Here is a 21283-nt window from a genome sequence, read left to right as displayed (position 1 = left end):
CACGCTCGGCACCCCAGATCATACACTTAGCCCCCTAGAAATATAGGTAGACGCAAACTAAGTGTCCCCCTAATGCCGGTAAGACAGTATTTAGGGATTTAACTTCAAATATATTATGTGCACAACCATTCACACCCGTTAGGGTAATTAATTCACAAGCCACGAGATTTACAGTAATAGCAACATCGGTAAGGGCAATAAAAACACGATTCAAAAGAGAAAAGAAGAAAGGAATTTCATATACATAGTCAAGAATTCAGTTACAAACGAATCCCAAGGTTCTTAAAACAGAAGCAAATTAACTAAAAACTAAACTAAAAAGAAAACCAATATAAAGGTTGGCCGGAATCTCTACTTCTTCGACTTCATTTTGGTCCCTTCCTTGGGAAGCTGGACAAGATTGGCCTCGGGACCCTGGGAAACATCCCCTTCCTTGGGAAGCTAGGCAGCATTGGCCTCGGGGCCCTGAGTGACATCAGCAGGGGAAATGGACTGAAGGGGCTGAACCAAGAGAGGTGGCTCCTCGGTATAAGAGTCTTGAGCGCCGACTATAGATCCGGCAGCCTCCTGGGGCGCTTCGAGGTTGAAGCTCCCACTTGTATCAGTCACCTTAGGGAGCTCGCTCCCCTCGGCTGGCTCGTTAGTAGTGGACACAGTCAGAGCAGCCTCAGTCTCCTCTAGGGCTCTCACCGTCTCGGGATTCGTCTCGCGGATGGCCGAAGGATGGTATACCTTCTCTGCCTTCCACAGATCCTCCACCCCAGCTTCTTTGAGGGCTTTATTCCAGACCTGGGAGCAGTAAAGCCGACATACCCCAAGGATTTGAGCCTTGAGGATGGCCTGGGTGTCAGCCACCCCCGAGTCATAGGCCTCCTCCTCGGCTTTGCCCCTGGAGGTCTTGGCCTCCGTCCTGGCAAATTCAGCCTCCGTCTTGGCCCTTAGAGCTTTGTCCCTAGCCCATTCCGCAACGTTTTTGGCCTGATTCGCCTCAGCTATCCTCTTCTTGAGATCAACAATCTGCTCCTTAGCAATCCCCAGCTGATCTTCAGCTTCAAGTAGGCACTTTGTCTAGGTCTCGGCCTGCTTTTGGGCACCAGACAGGCCTGCTTCAGCGTTGTCCCTCTGCCTGGTCATCTCCTTCTGATCCTCCCTGGCCTTAATGAGGTCGGCCTCGAAGTTCTTAAGGGTACGAGCAGCGTCCAGGCGCTTATTACGTTCTGTCTCCAAGGACCTGCTCTGCTCCTTAACCTCATCCTCCAGCCTATAAGTGGCCTGGACAGCCTGCCAATCGAAATAAACACACTGTGAATGGGAAATTGAAGAGCAAAAATCAACGGAGTCACAAGTATCAGAAGTCTTACCATGGCCAAGTACCTCTTCATGCTGAGGAAGACCTCCTGCGTCCTCGTATTCTTCAGCTCTTTCATGTCAGTGGGAAGGAGCAGGGTCCTCTCCAACGTATCGACCATGTAAGCACCATCGCCGCCTCAAAAGTCCCTTAGGGAGGCATTTTCCATTAATGGCTCCCCGTGGAGCATTGGGGCAGGAAGCCAAGCCTCGGGCGTAGATTGAGCATCAATCTCTTTGCCTTAGCCTTGAGGCCCAATCTTTAGCTACTTTTGAGCCCGTGGGGCTTCACCCTCCTCTTGAGGCGTGTGAGACTTCCCCTCATCCATCAACTCTTTGCCCTTAGAACTCCTTTTCCTCTTTGAGTCGGTGGGCTCAGGCCGAGGAGGTAGAGTCGATTGGGGGGAAGCAGGGTGTTTGGGCCAGGGAGATAGTGTCCACAAACGAGCAGGGGAAGACCTGGTTTGAACAAGTTGAGGCTATGGCGGAGGAAGGGGAGGTTCGGATTGCGACTTTCCTGGTGCCTCCTTCCCCGGCTGGCCCTCAATAAGGTCGAACAGGCTTGTCTGGGGTTTCCTTTTAAGACCCATCTCCGCCTGAGAGGATGTCCCTGCTAACAAGAAATCCACCTCGGAAAGGTCGAGGTCACCCAAGTCACCAACGGGATCCGCGGACAAACTAACCTGGTCAAACGCATTGAATCCTTCTTCGGGCAAACCTGAATCACTCTTGGCTTCCGCTGCTTGGTGGGATTAAGAAAAGCCGGCCAACGGGATGCCCTCCGGAACAGGAGACCCTTCGGGAATCAGAAACCCGTGCTCAACTACAATGATTCTTTGAAGCCAGGGATTGTTAGCTCTGATCACGTACTTCGGATCAGCGAATGACCTCTGGATGGGATCGTACCCCAAGATCTTGTGAGTGGCCCTGACTTGGTTGTCCGCCTCGTTTACAAAAATCGCCACCATGAGAATAGTTTCTAAATCTTCCTTGTTGATCAGGTGGAAGTGCCGCTGAAGGACGTGCGGTTTTGCAAAAAGAAGGCATGTTCATATCAGTAACCAAACCGTGCACGACGTGATGGCAAAAAAAAAAGGGGGTCATCCCTCTCCCACTCTAGATACCCCACCTGGCTCCCCCTCCACCGTGGGGCAAGGAAGGCCATCGTGCCACTCCCCAAACACGATGAGGAAATCCTTGTTTAACCATTTGCTGGACTTGGGGAGGCACTGAATAAGCCGAACCTTATCATCCCTCGTCTTCAAATAGTAGGACTTGCCTTTCAAGAGTTGGAGGTTATAGCACTAGTTTACGTCATGGTGGGTTAACCTTAGCCCCATTTTCTAGTTTAAGGCATCCACACAACCCAAGACCCTAAACACGTTAGCAGCATACTAGGTGGGGGCTAGTCGGAAGTGCCTAAGATAATCCCTCATCACTAGCCCCATGGGGATTCTCACACCCCCCCCCTCTATAAAGGCAAGTATGGGGATTACCACCTCACCTGTTTTTCTCCTAAAGTGCCACTCCCCTTCCTCACAGTACCTCAGACCCACATTGGGGGGTATCCTATAATCGGCGATGAATTTTTCCATCGCCTCTTCGGTCTCAACCAACTTTTTTAATTTACCCATCCCTAGAAACTGCCAAAGAGACTCAGGGGATGACGAAAAAAGGAGAGGAGCAAGAGAAAGATAAACTTAGAAGAGGGAAAGCACAAGTTGAAGAGCGAAGAAAACTTACAGAAATGAGGAAAAGCTCCTCGGACAGGCTTTTTATGTTGGAAAGAAACTTGAGTTTGGCTGGAAGTTTGACTGAACTCAGGACATATGCGCAAGAACTCTTAAGTGCAAAGGTAAAGAGACAAGTCTGTTCAAATGGGAATTTATACCTCCCATTAAAAATAAATGTGTGGGTTTTCCCACCCATAAAGGTGATGAAGTCTCAACCGTCAAAATCACCATCGCACCATTGAATGTGGGGAGCACGGAGCCGCCAGCATTCATTGAAGACATGCTTCATATACCGAGGCGCCAGGAACGTGTCTCGGGCATACAAAAAGACTTTAGTATTAGTGAAGGACAGGACTTGACAAGCCATGATAGAAGCCTGATGCTACCAAAACCTTCCTCTCCGTCCGAGGATCCGAACAGCAGGATTTTGAGGGGCTATTGTGGGGCCAGAGAACTTGGCGACCCCAGCCCACTTTGTGCTGGGCCCAAAGCCCGCACCGAGGAGAGAAATGTCCGAGGACATACGATGAAAATCCAAATGGCCTAGAGATGTTGCCAAGGACGATTCTGTCCTCAGCATTCCAGACTCCAGTAGGAAAGAACAGCACGCCATCAAAGGCAGCCTCCCAGAGCGTTCTCCGAAGAAAGGACAAGTACAATAGGACGCACACAGGGGTATAGTGTAGGAGCAGTTCAAGGAAAAGTTGTCACCTCCGCATTTAATGCGCCTAACTAACGTCCTAGCCGCATTAATGATGAAAGGACCCCTGAACAGTGTAACCTTGGTTGCCGCAACTCACAGAGGGTTTGGGAAAGTAGCTGATAAGACGAACACTTGAGTAATGGCCTACACAATCAACAGATGGAGGGTCAAGATCGACTGGAAAGAAATATATAATGGGAGAGACCCCCCAAGAATGGGGGTTCGAAAAAAAGGGGCTGAAAGAGAGAAAAATGAGAAAACTGCAACAGTCTGCATGGTCTTGAAAGCGACGGTAACCTAGTACTGAAAGTGGAAGAAGCAGAATACCAAGCTCCTCGGACGAAACACCCGGGGACAACATTTCATGCTCGAACCCATTTCCTTATTGGTCCGTACGCACCTAACCATGTCCAGTGATTGTGGTTCAGACTAACACCTAGTTCTTAAGCCCACTCTCTAAAAATTCATTGTATTGGGCTAGTCGGGCTTGAGACCTTTCCTCCAACAGAAGGAGCGCTCAAACCCACACCCTACAAGTGTATTTTAGGAAATTTGACTTAAAAATTATTTAATTACACATTCTTTTTATACTCTACTAAATTGTGGATGCATGTTCAAAATTATATTCCTAAATGGTCACCAAACTAATGAATAGTAATACTTATTACATTCCAACTTAATGTATTCCTTATAATACTTATTCCTGTTCCAATGTAATAATCATTACAGTGTACCAAATATCAAGATCAAGGCAAGCACTTAGAGCAGAGCAAGCACTTAGAGCAGAAGAAGCAAGACTCAACACGTATAGCAGAGGTTCAAGAAGCAATATCTGAAGCTCTTGTAGCTTAGTAGCTGTGTTTATATCATTGACTGTATACGACTTGTAGTTTAGTATTATTTTCTTTTATTAGTATTCACACGTGAGTAGGATGGTTAGTTTACACGTGAGAGAAGTTGTTAGTTTGTTATTTTGGTTTGTTAGCTTAGCTCAGCACTCTGTTTTTCGTTCCTAGCTGAACTTGATGATGTATATAAAGGCACAAGCTAAATTAATTCAATCAATTCAGTTTTTCCCAATTCTTTCTTTTCTCATATGGTATCAGAGCTCCTGGAAAGCTTGAAATTCTAGGGTTTTACAGATTTGGGAATTTCTCTTTCATCCTCTTTCATCGTCCACCATTGTTGCTTTTCTCCAAGCTTTCTCAAGCTTTCTTAAAATCTTCTCAAGCTTTTCTTTTTGCTTTAATGGCTGACGCAACAGCTAATACTTCCACCATTGAATCTTCATCTTCTTCGCAAAACTCATATAATCTCAATGATCCCCTGCTCTTACATCCAGGAGAAAATCCAAGGGTTGTTCTCACTTCTCAGCCTCTGGTTGGAGAAGAAAATTATTCTGCTTGGGCAAGATCAGTGAGAAAATCTTTGATTGGTAAAAATAAGCTTGGTTTTATAGATGGTTCTATAACCATTTCTTCTCCACTCATGAATTCACCAACAGCTGTTCAAGCATGGATTCGTGCTGATAATATAGTTGGTACTTGGATCATCAACTCAGTATCACCAAAACTTCAGGGTAGTATCATTTACAGAGATACTGCTTTTGAGATTTGGACTGAGCTTCGAGACACATTCAGTCAAGGAAATGGGACCAAGGTTTTCAACATCCAGAAGTAAATTGCTGAGATTCATCAGGGAGAACAATCACTCACTGATTACTTCACTCAACTTAAAGTCTTGTGGGATCAGCTTCAGAATCTTAGTCCATTTCCTCAATGCACCTGTGGTAAGTGCGTGTGCAATGTTAATCAGAGGTTGAAGGATCTTCAAATCAAAGAAGCCACAATGAAGTTTCTCATGGGAGTCAATGATGTGTTCTCTCAAGTCAGAACACAAATTTTGCTCATGGATCCACTGCCTTTGGTTAACAAGGCTCATTCTTTGTTCATCCAAGAGGAAATGCAAAGATCTGTTACCAATTCTGTTAGAGTTGAGTCTACTATTTTGGCTGCCAAGAGCTCAAGCACAAATCCAAAAGGAAAAGAGAGACCTTTATGCACTCACTGTGGAAAATTGGGACATATTGTGGAAAAATGTTACAAACTCCATGGTTTTCCACCAGGTTACAAATTTAAGAATAGGAATATGATGGCTCATCAAGTTTCAGCTGTTGCAAATCAGTTCCAGGGCCATTACTTGGCATCAAATACTGATCATAATCCTACTGCAAATCAGTTTCAAGGACATTGCTTGGCTCCAAATACTGAGTATAATCATGTTGTCACTGCTCAAGCACCTACATTTACTTCTGATCAGTAGCACCAACTTCTGTCCTTGATTGGAGTTCACCAAACTTCAACAGTTCAAGAACCTCACAAGGTTAATGCCATTTCTTTGCCATCCAATGCAGTTGCAGGTACTGTTTCTTGTTCACCACATTCAGTTTTTTCTGCTAAGGTTGTGAATAGAAAGGCTTTTGGTGTTGAAACTTGGGTTATAGATACTGGTGCTACAGATCACATAGTTTGTTCAATGCATTTATTGACTTCTTTTACTGCAATTTCACATACTGTGGTTGAATTGCCTAATGGGGAGGCTGCTCTTGTGACTCATGTTGGTACAATTAAGCTTTCCTCTCATATTACCCTAACAAATGTCCTTTATGTGCCTTCTTTTTCCTTTAACTTGATATCTGTTAGTGCCTTGACTCATTCTCAACCCCTTTGTCTTGTATTTCTGTCCAATTATTGTTTTATACAGGCCCTTACCTGTTGGAACACAATTGGAATGGGCAAAATGGAAAATGGACTCTATCTGTTACAAGGATCTAGCCTTTCTAAAGTTTCCAAGTCTCTTTATGATTTTCTTCTCAAGAATAAGTCCAGTTCTTTCACTGCTTTTTCTTCTTCTGTTTCTCATGCCAGCTTGTATTCTCTATGGCATTCTAGATTAGGACATCCATCTAATATGAAAGTTCATGCTTTAGGTCATCTTTTTCCTTTCTTGCAAAATTGTTGTACCAAAGACTGCATTGTATGTCCTTTGGCAAAGCAAAAGAGACTACCCTTTCCTTTTGATAATAAAAGAGCTGTTCATTCATTTGATCTTGTTCACATGGATGTTTGGGGGCCATTTTCCGTTCCTACTACTGCTAGGAATAAATATTTTCTTACAATTGTAGATGATGCATCAAGAGCTACTTGGGTTTTCCTCATGAAAGCTAAAACCGAAGTTAGGCCTTTGATTGTTTCATTTTACAATATGGTACATACTCAATTTCAAACCCCAATTAAGTCCATTAGAACCGATAATGCTTTAGAGTTTAACATGTTTGACTTTTACACCTCTAAAGGCATTATTCATTAACAAAGTTGTGTTTACACTCCACAACAGAATTCAGTTGTGGAGAGGAAACATCAGCACATTCTGGCAACAGATAGGGCTTTGCAAATTCAGTCCAACATTCCTCTTGTTTTCTGGGGTGATTGCATCCTCACAGTTGTCTATTTGATCAATAGACTTCCTACCCCTTTTCTACAAAATAAGTCTCCATATGAGGTGCTTTTCAATCAAATTCCTTCTTATTCTCACCTCAGGACCTTTGGATGCCTTTGCTTTGCTACTAATGTCACTCCACATAAGCATAAGTTCACCCCTAGAGCTAGGAAGCCAATCTTCTTAGGCTACCCTTTCAATATCAAAGGTTACAAGCTGCTTGATCTTCAATCTCACTCTATTTTCATCTCTAGGGATGTCATCTTTCATGAGAAGGTTTTTCCTTTTGCTTCACACACTTCTCTTCCTTCATCTGCTTTAATTCCTTTGCCTAGCATTCCTTCCATTCCTCATGATTTTCTTGATCCTATATCATCTGTCAATGTTGATTCCATTGTTCAGATTCATCATGATCTTGGCATAGATGATCAAGCATTTCCTGATGTTTTTGATCATGTTGCTACTGATGTTCTTGATCATGCTGTTTATGTTACTCCAGTTGTGCAACTGATGCTCCTAGAAGGTCTAGTAGGGTGCCCAAACCTCCATCTTATCTTAAGGCTTATCATTGTAACCAAGTTTCATCAACATCCATCTCCAATCAGTCCCACTCAGGCACTTCCCATCCTCTTTCTTCTTATCTCTCTTATGCCACTTTATCTCCTACCTACAAGTCCTTTTGTTGCTCAATTTGTACCAACACAGAACCTAAGTATTTTTCACAAGCTGTAACTGACCCTAAATGGCAAGATGCCATGGATGCTGAAATTGCTGCCTTGGAAGCCAATAATACTTGGACTGTCACTCCTTTGCCTGATGATAAACATCCTATAGGATGCAAATGGATTTATAGGATTAAGTATAAGGCTGATGGGGCTATTGAGAGATATAAAGCTAGGTTGGTTGCAAAGGGATTTACTCAAAATGAGGGCTTAGACTACCTTGAAACCTTCAGCCCTGTTGCCAAAATGGTTTCTGTGAAGTGTGTGCTTGCAGTGACTGTTGTGAAAGGATGGTTTCTTAGCCAACTTGATGTAAATAATGTTTTTCTTCATGGTGACTTGCATGAAGAAGTATACATGGCCCTTCCACCTGGTTTTCACAGCAAGGGGGAGCATGGAGAACAACTTGTATGCAGATTAAATAAGTCACTCTATGGACTTAAACAGGCCTCAAGACAATGGTTTTCTAAGTTCTCAAGCACATTGATTCAACTTAGGTTCACTCAATCTAAGGCTGACTACTCACTCTTCACTAGGCAACAAGGAGATTCATTCATTGCCTTGTTAGTATATGTTGATGATATTCTCATAGCAAGCAATGATAAGGATCAAGTTGATCAATTTAAGGTGATGTTGAATCAGAAATTCCAGTTGAAGGATTTGGGTGCATTGAGATATTTTCTTGGTTTGGAAGTAGCTAGGACAGAAAAAGGCATCTCCTTGTGTCAAAGGAAGTATGCTCTTGAGATTTTGGAGGATGCAGGGCTTCTTGGGTGCAAACCTGTAAAAATTCCTATGGATCAAAATTTAAAACTCAGCAAACATGAGGGGTTATTACTTGATGATCCAGGGCAGTATAGAAGATTGGTGGGAAGGTTGCTGTACCTAAGCATCACTAGGCCTGACCTCACTTTTGCAGTCCACAAACTAAGCCAATTTATGGCTAAACCAAGAAAACCACACCTTGAGGCAGCACTTAAGGTTTTGCAGTACTTGAAGAATGAACCTGGTAAAGGTATTTCTTCTCAGCAAATTCAGAGTTGCATGTGAAAGGTTTTACAAATTCTGACTGGGCTTCCTGTCCAGATACCAGAAGGTCTGTTACTGGATATTGTATATTCATTGGAGATTCATTAGTTTCTTGGAAATCAAAGAAACAGTCCACTGTCTCTAGATCATCAGTAGAGGCAGAGTATCGGGCAATGGTTGTTTCAACTTGTGAGATAGTTTGGATTCTTTATTTGTTAAAGGATCTTCAGGTTAATCACAATAGAGAAGCATTGTTGTTCTATGACAGCTAGGCAACTCTCCACATAGGTTCCAATCTTGTTTTCCATGAACGAACGAAGCATATAGAAATTGACTGTCATGTTGTGAGGAATAAAGTGTTGGAGAAAGTTATCGAGCTTATTCATGTTAGAACTCAATCCCAATTAGCAGATTTGCTCACTAAGGCTTTGAGTCATAAACAGTTTTCAGAGCTTTTATCCAAGATGGGACTCATCAACATTTATCAACCTACAATCCATCTTGAGGGGGAGTATCAAGATCAAGGCAAGCACTTAGAGCAGAAGAAGCAAGACTCAACACGTATAGCAGAGGTTCAAGAAGCAATATCTAAAGCTCTTGTAGCTTAGTAGCTGTGTTTATATCATTGACTGTATACAACTTGTAGTTTAGTATTATTTTCTTTCATTAGTATTCACACGTGAGTAGGATGGTTAGTTTACACGTGAGAGAAGTTGTTAGTTTGTTATTCTGGTTTGTTAGCTTAGCTCAGCACTCTGTTTTTGGTTCCTAACTGAACTTGATGATGTATATAAAGGCACAAGCTAAATTAATTCAATCAATTCAGTTTTTCCCAATTCTTTCTTTTCTCATACCAAACGTGCCCTTAATGACGGAGATGTCAAAGTGACACAAGGTCTTGAAAAAATAAGGCTTTAACCACCAAGTTACATGCTGTAAGTGTCATGTTGTGCTTAATACATGTCAGTCGATTTCAATGCGGTTTGGTCTAGCATTTTTAAACCCCACATGGCCACATCCTCACCAAAAACCAAAATCAATTATAAATAAATAAACTTCACCACACAACAACAACAAAAATGCCTAAACATGTCAAATTAATGTGGTTTCAGTCAATACATTCGATGCATCAATTTTTTGCACAATCCTAGTGCAATGCATAAGCGTGGGTTAAGCTACCCATGTGTGATGCTTCACTTGTTAGGTCATTTCATTCTTAGGTTTAAGCCCAGGCTTGTTTCTTTTCTTGCACCTAAACTAAGTAAGCCATAATGTGAAGACTCATTTGTCCAACGGCTTGAAGTGAAATGCTAGACATGATATAGTGTTAAGCCATGTACCTCATGTTTGGGGCCTTAATAAGTCCTTTGATTAGTCGATGAACAAAATGTGGTGGGTTGCATCTACTAGAAAACTTTAGCATTAGCAACCCTAAAAACTTGGTTATGTTGCAACAATACAAGTGCAAGTTATCAATATAGTACCGAGGTCCCTTTCAATTTTGCTAAGGAAATGAAATATTGTGGCTCCAGTTTATCGTTTTGAGATTACAACTATAATATAATTAATCGATTATATATATGTACTACATGAAGACCCATGCATTACACGGTTTTTATTATGAACTTATAGAATAAATTTATTTAAATATAAATGGCATAAAATTTTGTGGCTTAAGCTTGAAGAAATTTTCACCACAGCATATTTATATGAAAAAAAAAAAAACCACCCTGATGGGGTTGTTGCAAGAAGGTCAAAAGAGAATATGGTTACTGAAGTGCCTTCATTATTTTGAGTGATAGCTTTGAAGTATTGAAATAATTTATACTCGTGTTGACTTTGAAATAGATTTATTTGTAGTTTTGTTTGATTTTGAATTTTTTTATAATGGGCATATATTTAAGTTTCATATTATTATTTATATTAGTATTATCCTTTTGTGATATTTTTTCCTTTATGGTTGAAATTCAATATTTACAGACACGCAAGTGTACTTGTTTACGTGTGGAGTCACAAAATATAAGATATTTCCATTCAATAAAATCCTAGTTAGGGTGTACTTGTTTACGTGTGGAGTCACAAAATATAAGATATTTCCATTATAAGATATTTCCATTTAATAAAATCCTAGTTAGAGTGTACTTGTTTACGTGTGGAGTCACAAAATATAAGATATTTCCATTCAATAAAATCCTAGTTAGAGTGTACTTGTTTACGTGTGGAGTCACAAAATATAAGATATTTCCATTCAATAAAATCCTAGTTAGTCAAAAAATCTACATTAAACTCTCATAATTTATAAAACTAGTTTCTCATGAAAATTACCAAACATTAAGATCTAATTTCTCAATAAACTCACATGAATTTTAACCAATAATAGAGAGTCTCACTAATCAAATTTGCATGAAAAGAGATTTGATTTATAGTAAACTAGCTTGTAACCTCATATATATGCATAGATACACTTAAAGATATACAATAAGATGCATAATATAATTCCTATATATATAATTTAAATACTATTGATACTCATTTTTGTATTTTGTTAACTCTTTAAAAAATTTCATAAGGATATTATTAAGTATAAAATATAAATTGTCCGTTTTTTTTTTAATTATTGTGAAGCACATTTTTTTTTATGATTCATTTATTCTAGACTATTTGGTTTTTGTACTTAATAACTCACTTGGATGAATATTTATGAAGTGGTCCCACATTTGATTTTAAAATTAAGAAATAAAACTCTTCAAAAATAAATAATTTATGATACATGACGCAAAATTAGAACTCTAATTTGGAATTCTAATTTAAGTTTCTCTCAGTTTCACATATTATTATATATATAAATAGGCTAAAATATTGTTTCCATCCCTAAAGTCTCATGAATTTCACTTTTCATCCCTAAACTTTAAAAGGACAATTTTCAAAACACTTTTTTCAATAGTTAAAGGGGGAAAATATTGGGGAGGGAGGGGGGGAATTTTTTGGGTAAACTATATATTTGGTCCCTATCTTTTACAACGTATTTTAATTTGGTCCCTAACCTTTTAATTGTGTCAATTTGATCCCTAACCTTTTAGTGTAGTGTCATTTAGTCCCTATTGTTATATCTTGGATGAAAATTGATGACATGTCAAACGGCCAAAATAAAATTTTAGTGTATTGTCACATAGACAAAAGCTAATTTTTTATTTTGGTATTAGACACCTGTTGATGCTCATTTTGGGAAGCCCAGTAGAAGGAAGAAGCCTAGCAACATGGGTAGAATAGAGTTAGTAAGCGGATAGAAAAACCATTAAGTTCAAGTGGCAGGAATAATGGATCATAGGCCCATAAAATAAGTAAATACGCTTAAAGGAGCCTGGAGAGAGAGAAGTAGCAAACCCATGGGTAGTATGTGATGTAGAAAAGTGAGAATAGGCCACAGCAAGCCTGAAGTAATGCAAACAAAGAAAGTAAGGGGTTGATGGCAGGCTCATGAGTCCTAAGGACGAAGGATAAAGTAATTGGGTCAGGGAAACCCAAAGGAGTTAGTAAAAGCCCATGGGAACACAGAATTAGAAAGGGTCAAGGATGCCCAAGGAAAGTAAATAGGCCAAAGATGCCCAAAAGGAAATAGATGGGACACAGGAGCCCGCAAGCAAGGTAATAAAAAAGTCCAATGATCATACTAAGTCATTGAGGGAAGAATAAACAACAAGCCCAAAGAAGCTTTGCAAGCTTGGGTCAAATGACATCACAGCAAGAATGGCAGAGTAGTGCAGCAAGAAATGGTAGTAAGACTGCAGAAAGGAGCAAAAGAGTGGGCTTAAGAAGGAAAAGCCCACAATCAAATGAAGCCCAGCCCTTAAAGGGAGCAAGCCACAAAAGAATAGGAAATCAGAAAATAGCTCACGCCATAAGAGGTCAAGGATGGACAGCAGGTTACGCAGACGAGCCTCTAGACCACAGCTAACACATGGACCAGCAGTAAGATTTTGGACACCCACAAAAGTGAAGCACGCGCAAAGCCCAAACATCACCAACCTGTACCCAGCCAATACAGGACGTGGTAAGGTTATGGATCAAAGGTAAGAGGGCATGGTCTGGCGGTAGGGAGAGGGGAAAACCTATTTTGGGGTTCCTACTTAGGCTCTTTTGAGGGACATGTCCTGCAGGGATGACATACCGCCCAAAAGAAGTAAAGATAAGTTGGAATCACTAGGTGCATGCCATGAGGAATAAGGAGAAAGAGAGCACCCACACCATGGAAGATAAGAGTGCCACGGCAAATAAACAAACAAAATAGTCCTTCTTGTCTGATGGCACAGCCAACACAGGTAAGTGGTGATGGCTGAGCGACTGACAAACCAGTAGGTGGTTGATAAGGACACCCAGACTAGACAAAGGTAGTTAAAGGCTAAAATAGTACAAACCGGTCACGACAGGCATTATATAAAAGACCCTTGCCATGCACGGAAGGGGGGAAAAAATCACGAAGATAGGAATAGTAATCTCGAAGAGAGAATCGTGACGAATAAGCAGACACTTAGAAAGAAAACTAAAAAGAAAAGAAAGGAAGAATTAGAAAGAATGGCAAGCATGCACCAATAGGTTGATCCCCTCTCTCTCTCTAAAAGTCCTGCTCTCTGCCAAAAGCAAAGGATTCTTTTGGGCACAAACCATTCAGGTCCGTTTCTCTTAAAGTGACTAATTTCCATGGCAGGATTTTCCCTGGGAGATTATTCGCATTAAGGAAAAACAGTTTTCCCTCTTTGGTCTTGGCCCTATGACATAACTTGGCACATTCGATTGATCTCTTTTCTTTCTTTTGCTAACTTGTGTCTTACTCATTTGTTCCCACTATTTTCTTTACTAGGTGTTTCTTATAATTGTGATTATCATCTTAATTGGGGATTATTTATTCATTTTGTCTAAAGGTAAAAGTACTTTCTTTTATTATTATTATCATGTCTACTTGCCATAACTCATCCGAAGTAGCTCTGCCTGCATAGGCATGTTCTTGGCAAACGAGACATAGTTTGCGCACAAACCGGACTAAAATGAGTTGCAGTTGGACCGGTCTCAACTCCCTAATCCAGAATACTTGAACCCAGTACAGCAGGAGGCAGCCCAACCCAACATTACAAAAAGGCCCACCACAACACCTCATCAATTTTCATCTAAAAAATAATAGTAAGGACTAAATTGATATAGTACTGAAAAGTTAGGAACCAAATTGATACAATTGAAAGGTTAAGAACCAAATTGAAATATAATGTATACGATAGGGACCAAATATGTAATTTACCCTTTTTTTTTAGTTCAAGGACATAAAATGTAACATTTGTAGTATTTAAGGAATGAAAAATGTACATTTTAAAGTTTGGTGACAAAAAAAAAATTGTGCAAATTTTAGAGACAAAATCAATATTTTATCCATAACTATACTAGGACAATTTCCAAGATTGCATTATTTATAGTTCCATTCTCTATTATGAAAACTAGCTTGTAACCTCATGCATATATACGGATACACTTAAAGATATACAATAAGATGCATAATATAATTCTTATATATATAATTGAAATACTATTGATAGTCATTTTTATATTTTGTTAACTCTTTAAAAAAAATTGTATGGATATTATTAGGTATAAAATGTAAATTGTTCTTTTTTTTTTAATTATTGTGAAGCACTTTTTTTTTAACGATTCATTTATTCTAGACTCTTTGGTTTTTGTACTTAATAACTCACTTGGATGAATATTTATGATGTGGTTCCACATTTGATTTTAAAATTAAGAAATAAAACTCTTTGAGAATAAATAATTTAGGAAACATGGCGCAAAATTGGAACTCTAATTTGAAATTCTAATTTGAGTTTCTCTTAACTTCATCTATTATTTATATATATATATATATATATATTTATATATATATATATATATTTATATATATATATATAATTTTTGCAAGACTCTAAAGCAAAGGTGCTAATTACATTGTGATTGATGCCCTTGTAAATACCTAATTTGCAATAAGATAGATACCCTCATAAATAAAGTATTTGTGAGGGCAATATTTCCTCTTGGAAATCTGTCACTCTAGTAAGTCATCAAATCTTCCGTCATTTGATGGACTGATAATTTATTTGTGACAACATATTTGTACATTTGCGGGGACATTATACTTGTACAATCGTATTATTAGATTTCATCAATGTAGGGCTAAGGGGGCGGGGAGACGTGACCATTGCCACCTCAAGCTCCCCAAAAATTCGTATATAATAGTAGTAGTTTATTATATAGAAAGTAGTTTCAATACAAATTTAGAAAAAGTTTTCCTATTTTAAGGAAAAAAAACAATAACGAAATGTCCATTCGAGTAATTCTTAGATCCATACTCCGGAAGTATCTAAAAATTTTCCCCATACAACTTTTTTTCTTTTCTTAAATGTCCCAATTAATACTTACCATTTCAAAATTTCTTTAATTGTCAAGTGTTGCTAGACTTAAAACACTTGGTAAAAGTGTTTCAGAATGTGATAGGATGGAATTTGGTGTTTTAGTGAAATTTCGGGCATCTTTGACCTTCAGTCAAACTTAGTTAAAATTTGGATAATTTTGTAATTTTAGCTTTCAATTCATAAAATTGATCAATCTGGCATTCAATTAGGACAAATTGATTTAATCATTGTGATTCCCTTGGCTTCCAAATAAATAATTATAAATTATATATTTTTTAAGGCTCAATTTAAAATATTTACACGTAAATTGAGTGTGGACAAAATATAATATCGATAGTCATGATAAGCTACGTGAATGAGTTGGCAAATTTCACATTGGTTGAACCTAAAAAGATTGTTATCTTGGCCAATTTGTGTGACTTAAGAGCTTTATACAGGAAAACAAACCCCACAATAGGAATTTTAGCGAAAAACTAAGATACACTTAATTGAAAAAAAAAAAAAAAAAACCTTTGTCAATACATGGTTTGATTAGCTTTCTCATCAACCTTGGTCAAATAGTTTCATTAAGTGGTTTGATTAGCAAGTATGATTCAAGTATTGGACCTAGGTCAAGTCGGGTCAGGTTAGGTCAGGTCAACCTAAACCATGAAGAACAACATTAGTTGTTGATGTGGCACTAATGATGTCATGGCTTAGGATGCTAACATGATACAATTACTAGCGTGATTATTGGCATACCTAGGCATGACGTGGTTGATAATGTGACACAAGGTACAACATGAAGAGGCATAGAGTGCTTTGTGCATGCATGTATACTAGAGCTATTGTGTGCGTGTCACGTGGGAGCTTGTGAGTGAAGTTGTTGGCATGTGGGGAGATCTGGTGGTGCATGGAAGTGCATACATGATCGACTCACCAAAACTTATGATGGCACATAAAGGCACATGGAGGCTCACTTTAGGTGGATTATTGCGATGTCATGTAGATCGGCCTAAGCTCTTTTAAACAATATATTGGGAGGTTCAAAAGAAGACACAAAATGTCAATTTCCAAGGAGGACAATGCTTCAACAATGATGAAACTAGTGTTAGGAGGAGGCATTATGGACAAGGAAAGATTGAAGATGAACCCTAACTATGATACCATGTTAAAATCTAATAGAAATAGTATATATAATATTAAAGAGAGAAGTGGAAGCAAAAAAGAGAACATATAAATGGACATAGTTCGACATGATGACATACATCCACAGGAGAACAACTAAGCAAGTACTTATTTATTGTGACCAATTGTGTATATAATGTACCATAAGGTGAGTATATATATGAGTTTAAGTAACCCTGATTGAACTTATAGTATACTTGGGCCCATTACGTATTTAACAAATTAACCCATCTTTAACTTTATCAATAAGTGTAGAAAGACAACACATTTCACAATTTTTTCATAACTATTGATGTGATTGGTTGTAAATGATATGTAATAAATGTGATGTTAATAGTATCATTTGAAATAATATTGCACTAATCACAATTTTTCATCTTAAATGTCATGTTAAAAATCTGTGAAATTTATTATGTCTATAAATTTGTTAATTTAATATGTAATTGTTCTTATGGTGTATCTCATAGTTCTTGTCAAGTGGAGGTTGGATTCAACTTGATGTTGTTGGGTGGAGGCCTAGTAAGCTAAAGTCAACATCTTGCTAGAGGCGGAGACTAAGTTGGGCCACTATCATCAACTATATCTTTTGGTGTAGTGAGTAAGTGTTTGATCTAACAATTAATATCAGAGCCAAGTCACATATTCAACTCCCTGGTGCGCATGTGCAAATGTTAGGGGTGGGATTGTTGGGTAGATGCCTAGTGAGCAAAGTCTCAATCAACCCATTGATGTTAGGCTACCACCCTTTAAGGAAATAAAATTGTGCCCTTACTATCAACTATAACTTTTAGTATAGTGGGTTAATCCTAAGAGCATTAGCACTGGAGAATGTTAATGCCATATCTAAGGGAAATTTGACATTTCAAGCCTCAAAACCATCTACATTAGGGAATACTAAAGCCAAGTATTGCAATTTTTTTTGCAATACTGCTACAGTAAAATTCTAAAGGTAGAATTGCACTGTAGCACAATTCTAAAACCAAATACAATATTTTATTCGGTCTAACTCATCCTCTCTCTTCTCTGTCTGTTGGCCTGGTGGCTTTGCTGCCATGGTTGATGGATTTCTAGATCAACAACAGCAAGATCGGTGGTGGTTTTTTGTGGGTTTTTCTTGGTGGTTGCTGGCCGGTGTTGTGGTGGGTTTGCTTGGTGGTGGCTGGGTTTGGTGGTGGATGGTGCAAAGTTTGATTTTTGATCGGTGCTGATGGGTTTGTTGGGTTGATGGGTTTGATCGATACTGTGGTTGTTGATGGGTTGATGGATCGGTGATCGGTGATAGGTTTGGGATAGGTGATCGATGATCAGTGATCGGTGATGGGTTTGGGATCGGTGATCGGTGATCGGTGATCGGTGATGGGTTGATGCGCAGACTAGGAGTCCTTCCGATGGAGGTGATGTTCGGTGGTACTTTTGCAAGGTCCCTTTGGCTGAGAATGGTGAGATTTTTCTTATTTTCAAATAATTTTGGAAGCATATGGTTTATCTGGTGCATGAAAAGAAAAAGGAAATGAACAAAGTGGAGGATTTGGTTGTTCGTGGTGGTGGTGGTAGCAAGTGGTGATTTGGGTTTTTGTTTTTATTTGGGTTTGGAGATATATTATTTTATTATGTAGATATATTATTTTAATGAGTAGAATAGGAAAATAAAAGTTTGGGATGTTGAAAATATTGTAAAATTGTATTATATAATGATAAAGTGGCTTTTTAAAATGATAAAATAAAGTAGAATTGGAATTTCTCAATGTTAATGCTCTTACAGATGCATTTGATGCAATACAAGTTGACAAGAAAATTTAAAAAAGTTTAAAAAACCAGAAAAGAGTTAAAAGATAAATAATTAAAAGTTATATTTTCCTTTTCAAAATAGAGGAAGAAAAAAAAAAAAAAAGGGTGTCCGTCCATATCCGTGAAGGTTTGAGAGGATTCAATCCCCCCGACATGTTCCACCATAGGGATTTGGACATGCACAGGCCTATTTGGATGAAAGGCCATTTGGCAATAGATGGCCTTTCATGGGTTTTAAAGAGCCTAAACTAGTCTAAACTTACCATATTATTTCTGTTCTGCGGTCATCATGTGATCATATCTAGCACCGTTTACATTCATTCAATGCTATCGCATTCTAATTTGACCTAAACTTACTGTTCAATCTGCGGATCTGCCAATACTTATCACCATAAAAACAAAAAACAAAAAACAATACTGTTTGTTTTTTCCACTTGTAAGCTGTACAGGTTCCTTCATAGTAAAGCAGCTATTATTCAATGGCCACTTGGCGCCCAAACGCAAAAAGCTGGCTAAACAGAGTCAGATTCCTACATGAATGAATATAGGACTAAGTGACTAACCAGCTAACCTTCACCGCATATAGGTAGCCGCGTGTCCCTTTGATGCGCCCCAGTTGGTAGCTAGCCAAAGTATATCATGTCATATCATCACTCTCAAGGATCAACTTTTTCTATCATTTCCAAGGTTTTGTTTTGTTTCGTTTCTTTCCAAGATTTATTATATACCGAATTTTTTCCGGCATTCCAATGATTCACTGTATATGTTGCAACGCTTCCAAGTTCTTAATAGTCACGAGGCCTGTTATAAATAGAGCAATCCCCGCACTCCACGATCAGATAGATCCCTTAGTATTTGTGTGAGTTGAGAGAGAAAGATATCGAGGCTGACAGGGGAAGAGGAAAAGAAGCACGAGTAAGACCAAGATCTTTAGACGCAGATTAGCGTGGCACCATCAAATCTAAATTAAAGGAGTGATAGTGCCACGCTGTGTGCGTCTAAAATGGCATGCTCTGATTGCAGACGCACACATGTATGAAGGGAAAGTGGATGATGAACATTTATGAAGGGAGCTGGTTGCTGTAGTACTGAGTTAGGCTTCATACATATGTAACAATTAATTAATGTGTTTTCACTTTTCATTGCTCAAACTCTCTTATTTCCATTATCTTGCTCCCATAGTTAATTTGTTATAATTCTTTCTCTCTTTTTTCTAAGTTGTTATTGTTTTTAATTTGAACTCATTAGTAAAATTGGTTTTTTACTATCAATAATAATAAGTAATAATTTACCATTTAAAATTTGTGGTATAAATGTTATGGACATAACATTTCTCTCTTTTATTTTTTATTTTGGTCTAAATATAAAATTTGATCATTACAATAGTAATTAATATGCATTATATATATAAAAAACATTTTATATTATATCTCAAAAAAATATTATATTCTAGCATTTAGGCGTTTTACTTTGATTTAGTTTGTCTATAAAACTACATATTTTACTATTTAATGAAAATATCACGTGTTAAAATGCAAATAGAGGATTTAAATATAAAATATAATATAATTCTAATTAAAAAAATATTAAAATTAATGATGTGTAAAATTATAAAGTCTCAAAAGTTTATGTGCCACAATATTATGAAAATGTTAACCTCAAATTATTTTGGCTGCTTTTAATAACTAAAATTTAAAAAATGGGTGCTTTTAATATTTGAAATTTCAAGTGAACGTAATTAGTCGTAAAATTTTTAAAAATTAGCACTATTAATTGGTCTTTGAAGTTTGAAAAATGAGCGCTATTGCTTTATTAAACACATAAACAAAGAAACCTACAGATCAATTGATGAAGGGACCCATGACGGTCACTTGAAAAATTCTTTGCCTATGTATCAATTAATAAAAAGATCAATAGTACTTATTTGAAACTTCAAAAATCAATAATGTTTTTAGTATCTGAAGTTTCAAATGAGTGTTATTAGTTTTTGAGATTTTAAAAATTAGCACTATTAGTTGATCCTTGAAGTTTTAAAAATGAGCATTATTGCTTTGTTAAATACATAGAGACAAAAAAAACTAATGGAAGTTAGCTAGTAAACCAACAATGCTCGCTAAGGTTTTTTTTTTTTTTTTAACCTGTATGTCTAATGGAAGGATCAATATACCACTCACTCATTTGAAACTTAACTAGTAAACGTTATTTTGGCCTTCCTTTTTTTTTTTTAGCTGAAATTTTGGCCTTCCTTTTTGTATTGATTTCATGTCTCTTTTTTATTTTATTGTTACCCAGTTTAGTTTGGTATTTTATAATTGTTTGACCCAGTTTAAGTCGCACTAATTAATGTTTGATTCTCCAAAAAATAAAGAAGTCGCACTAATGTTTGATTCTCCCAGAAAGAAACAAAAAACTCGCAGTAAATGTTTTAGCAAAATCCATACCGGCAGATAGCTCATCCTTAGATGTGAAAACTATTTCACTCAAAATTGCTGACAGCTGTGGGATTTGAACCCACGCCCTTTCGGACCAGAGCCTAAATCTGGCGCCTTAGACCACTCGGCCAAACTGTCACATGAGCTCTGATCATTTGATAATATTATAAATCAATTAGCTCATAAAATTTATTGACACCTCTTATTAGAATTCATATGCCAGTGAGAAACCTCTGGTTGGGCCGGGCAAGAAAGTAATGGGCCTTAGTCTGTGTCGACTGTTAATTTTGTCTTCAAATTGACATGGGCAACTTTGCTTATTAAAAGCCAGGTGCATTCCAGCAAGTTACCTTTTCGGCTTGAGTAATTTTACATAAATTCATAATTTTTTCTCTTATTACGCATAATTTATTAC

General features: G+C 38.0%; 1 non-coding gene across 1 annotated transcript; it reads right to left on the bottom strand.

Moving 5' to 3' along the window:
• Nucleotides 1–20926: 20926 nt before the first annotated feature.
• TRNAL-UAG (transfer RNA leucine (anticodon UAG)) lies at nt 20927–21006 on the bottom strand. Its single transcript has one exon. It is a non-coding gene; the product is annotated as a tRNA-Leu (tRNA).
• Nucleotides 21007–21283: the final 277 nt, after the last annotated feature.

Source organism: Quercus robur, chromosome 3, assembly GCF_932294415.1.
Source record: "Quercus robur chromosome 3, dhQueRobu3.1, whole genome shotgun sequence".
NCBI classification, from domain to species: Eukaryota; Viridiplantae; Streptophyta; class Magnoliopsida; order Fagales; family Fagaceae; genus Quercus; species Quercus robur.
The sequence above is the reverse complement of the archived record's forward strand: the minus strand, read 5'-3'. Positions and strand labels throughout refer to the sequence as shown.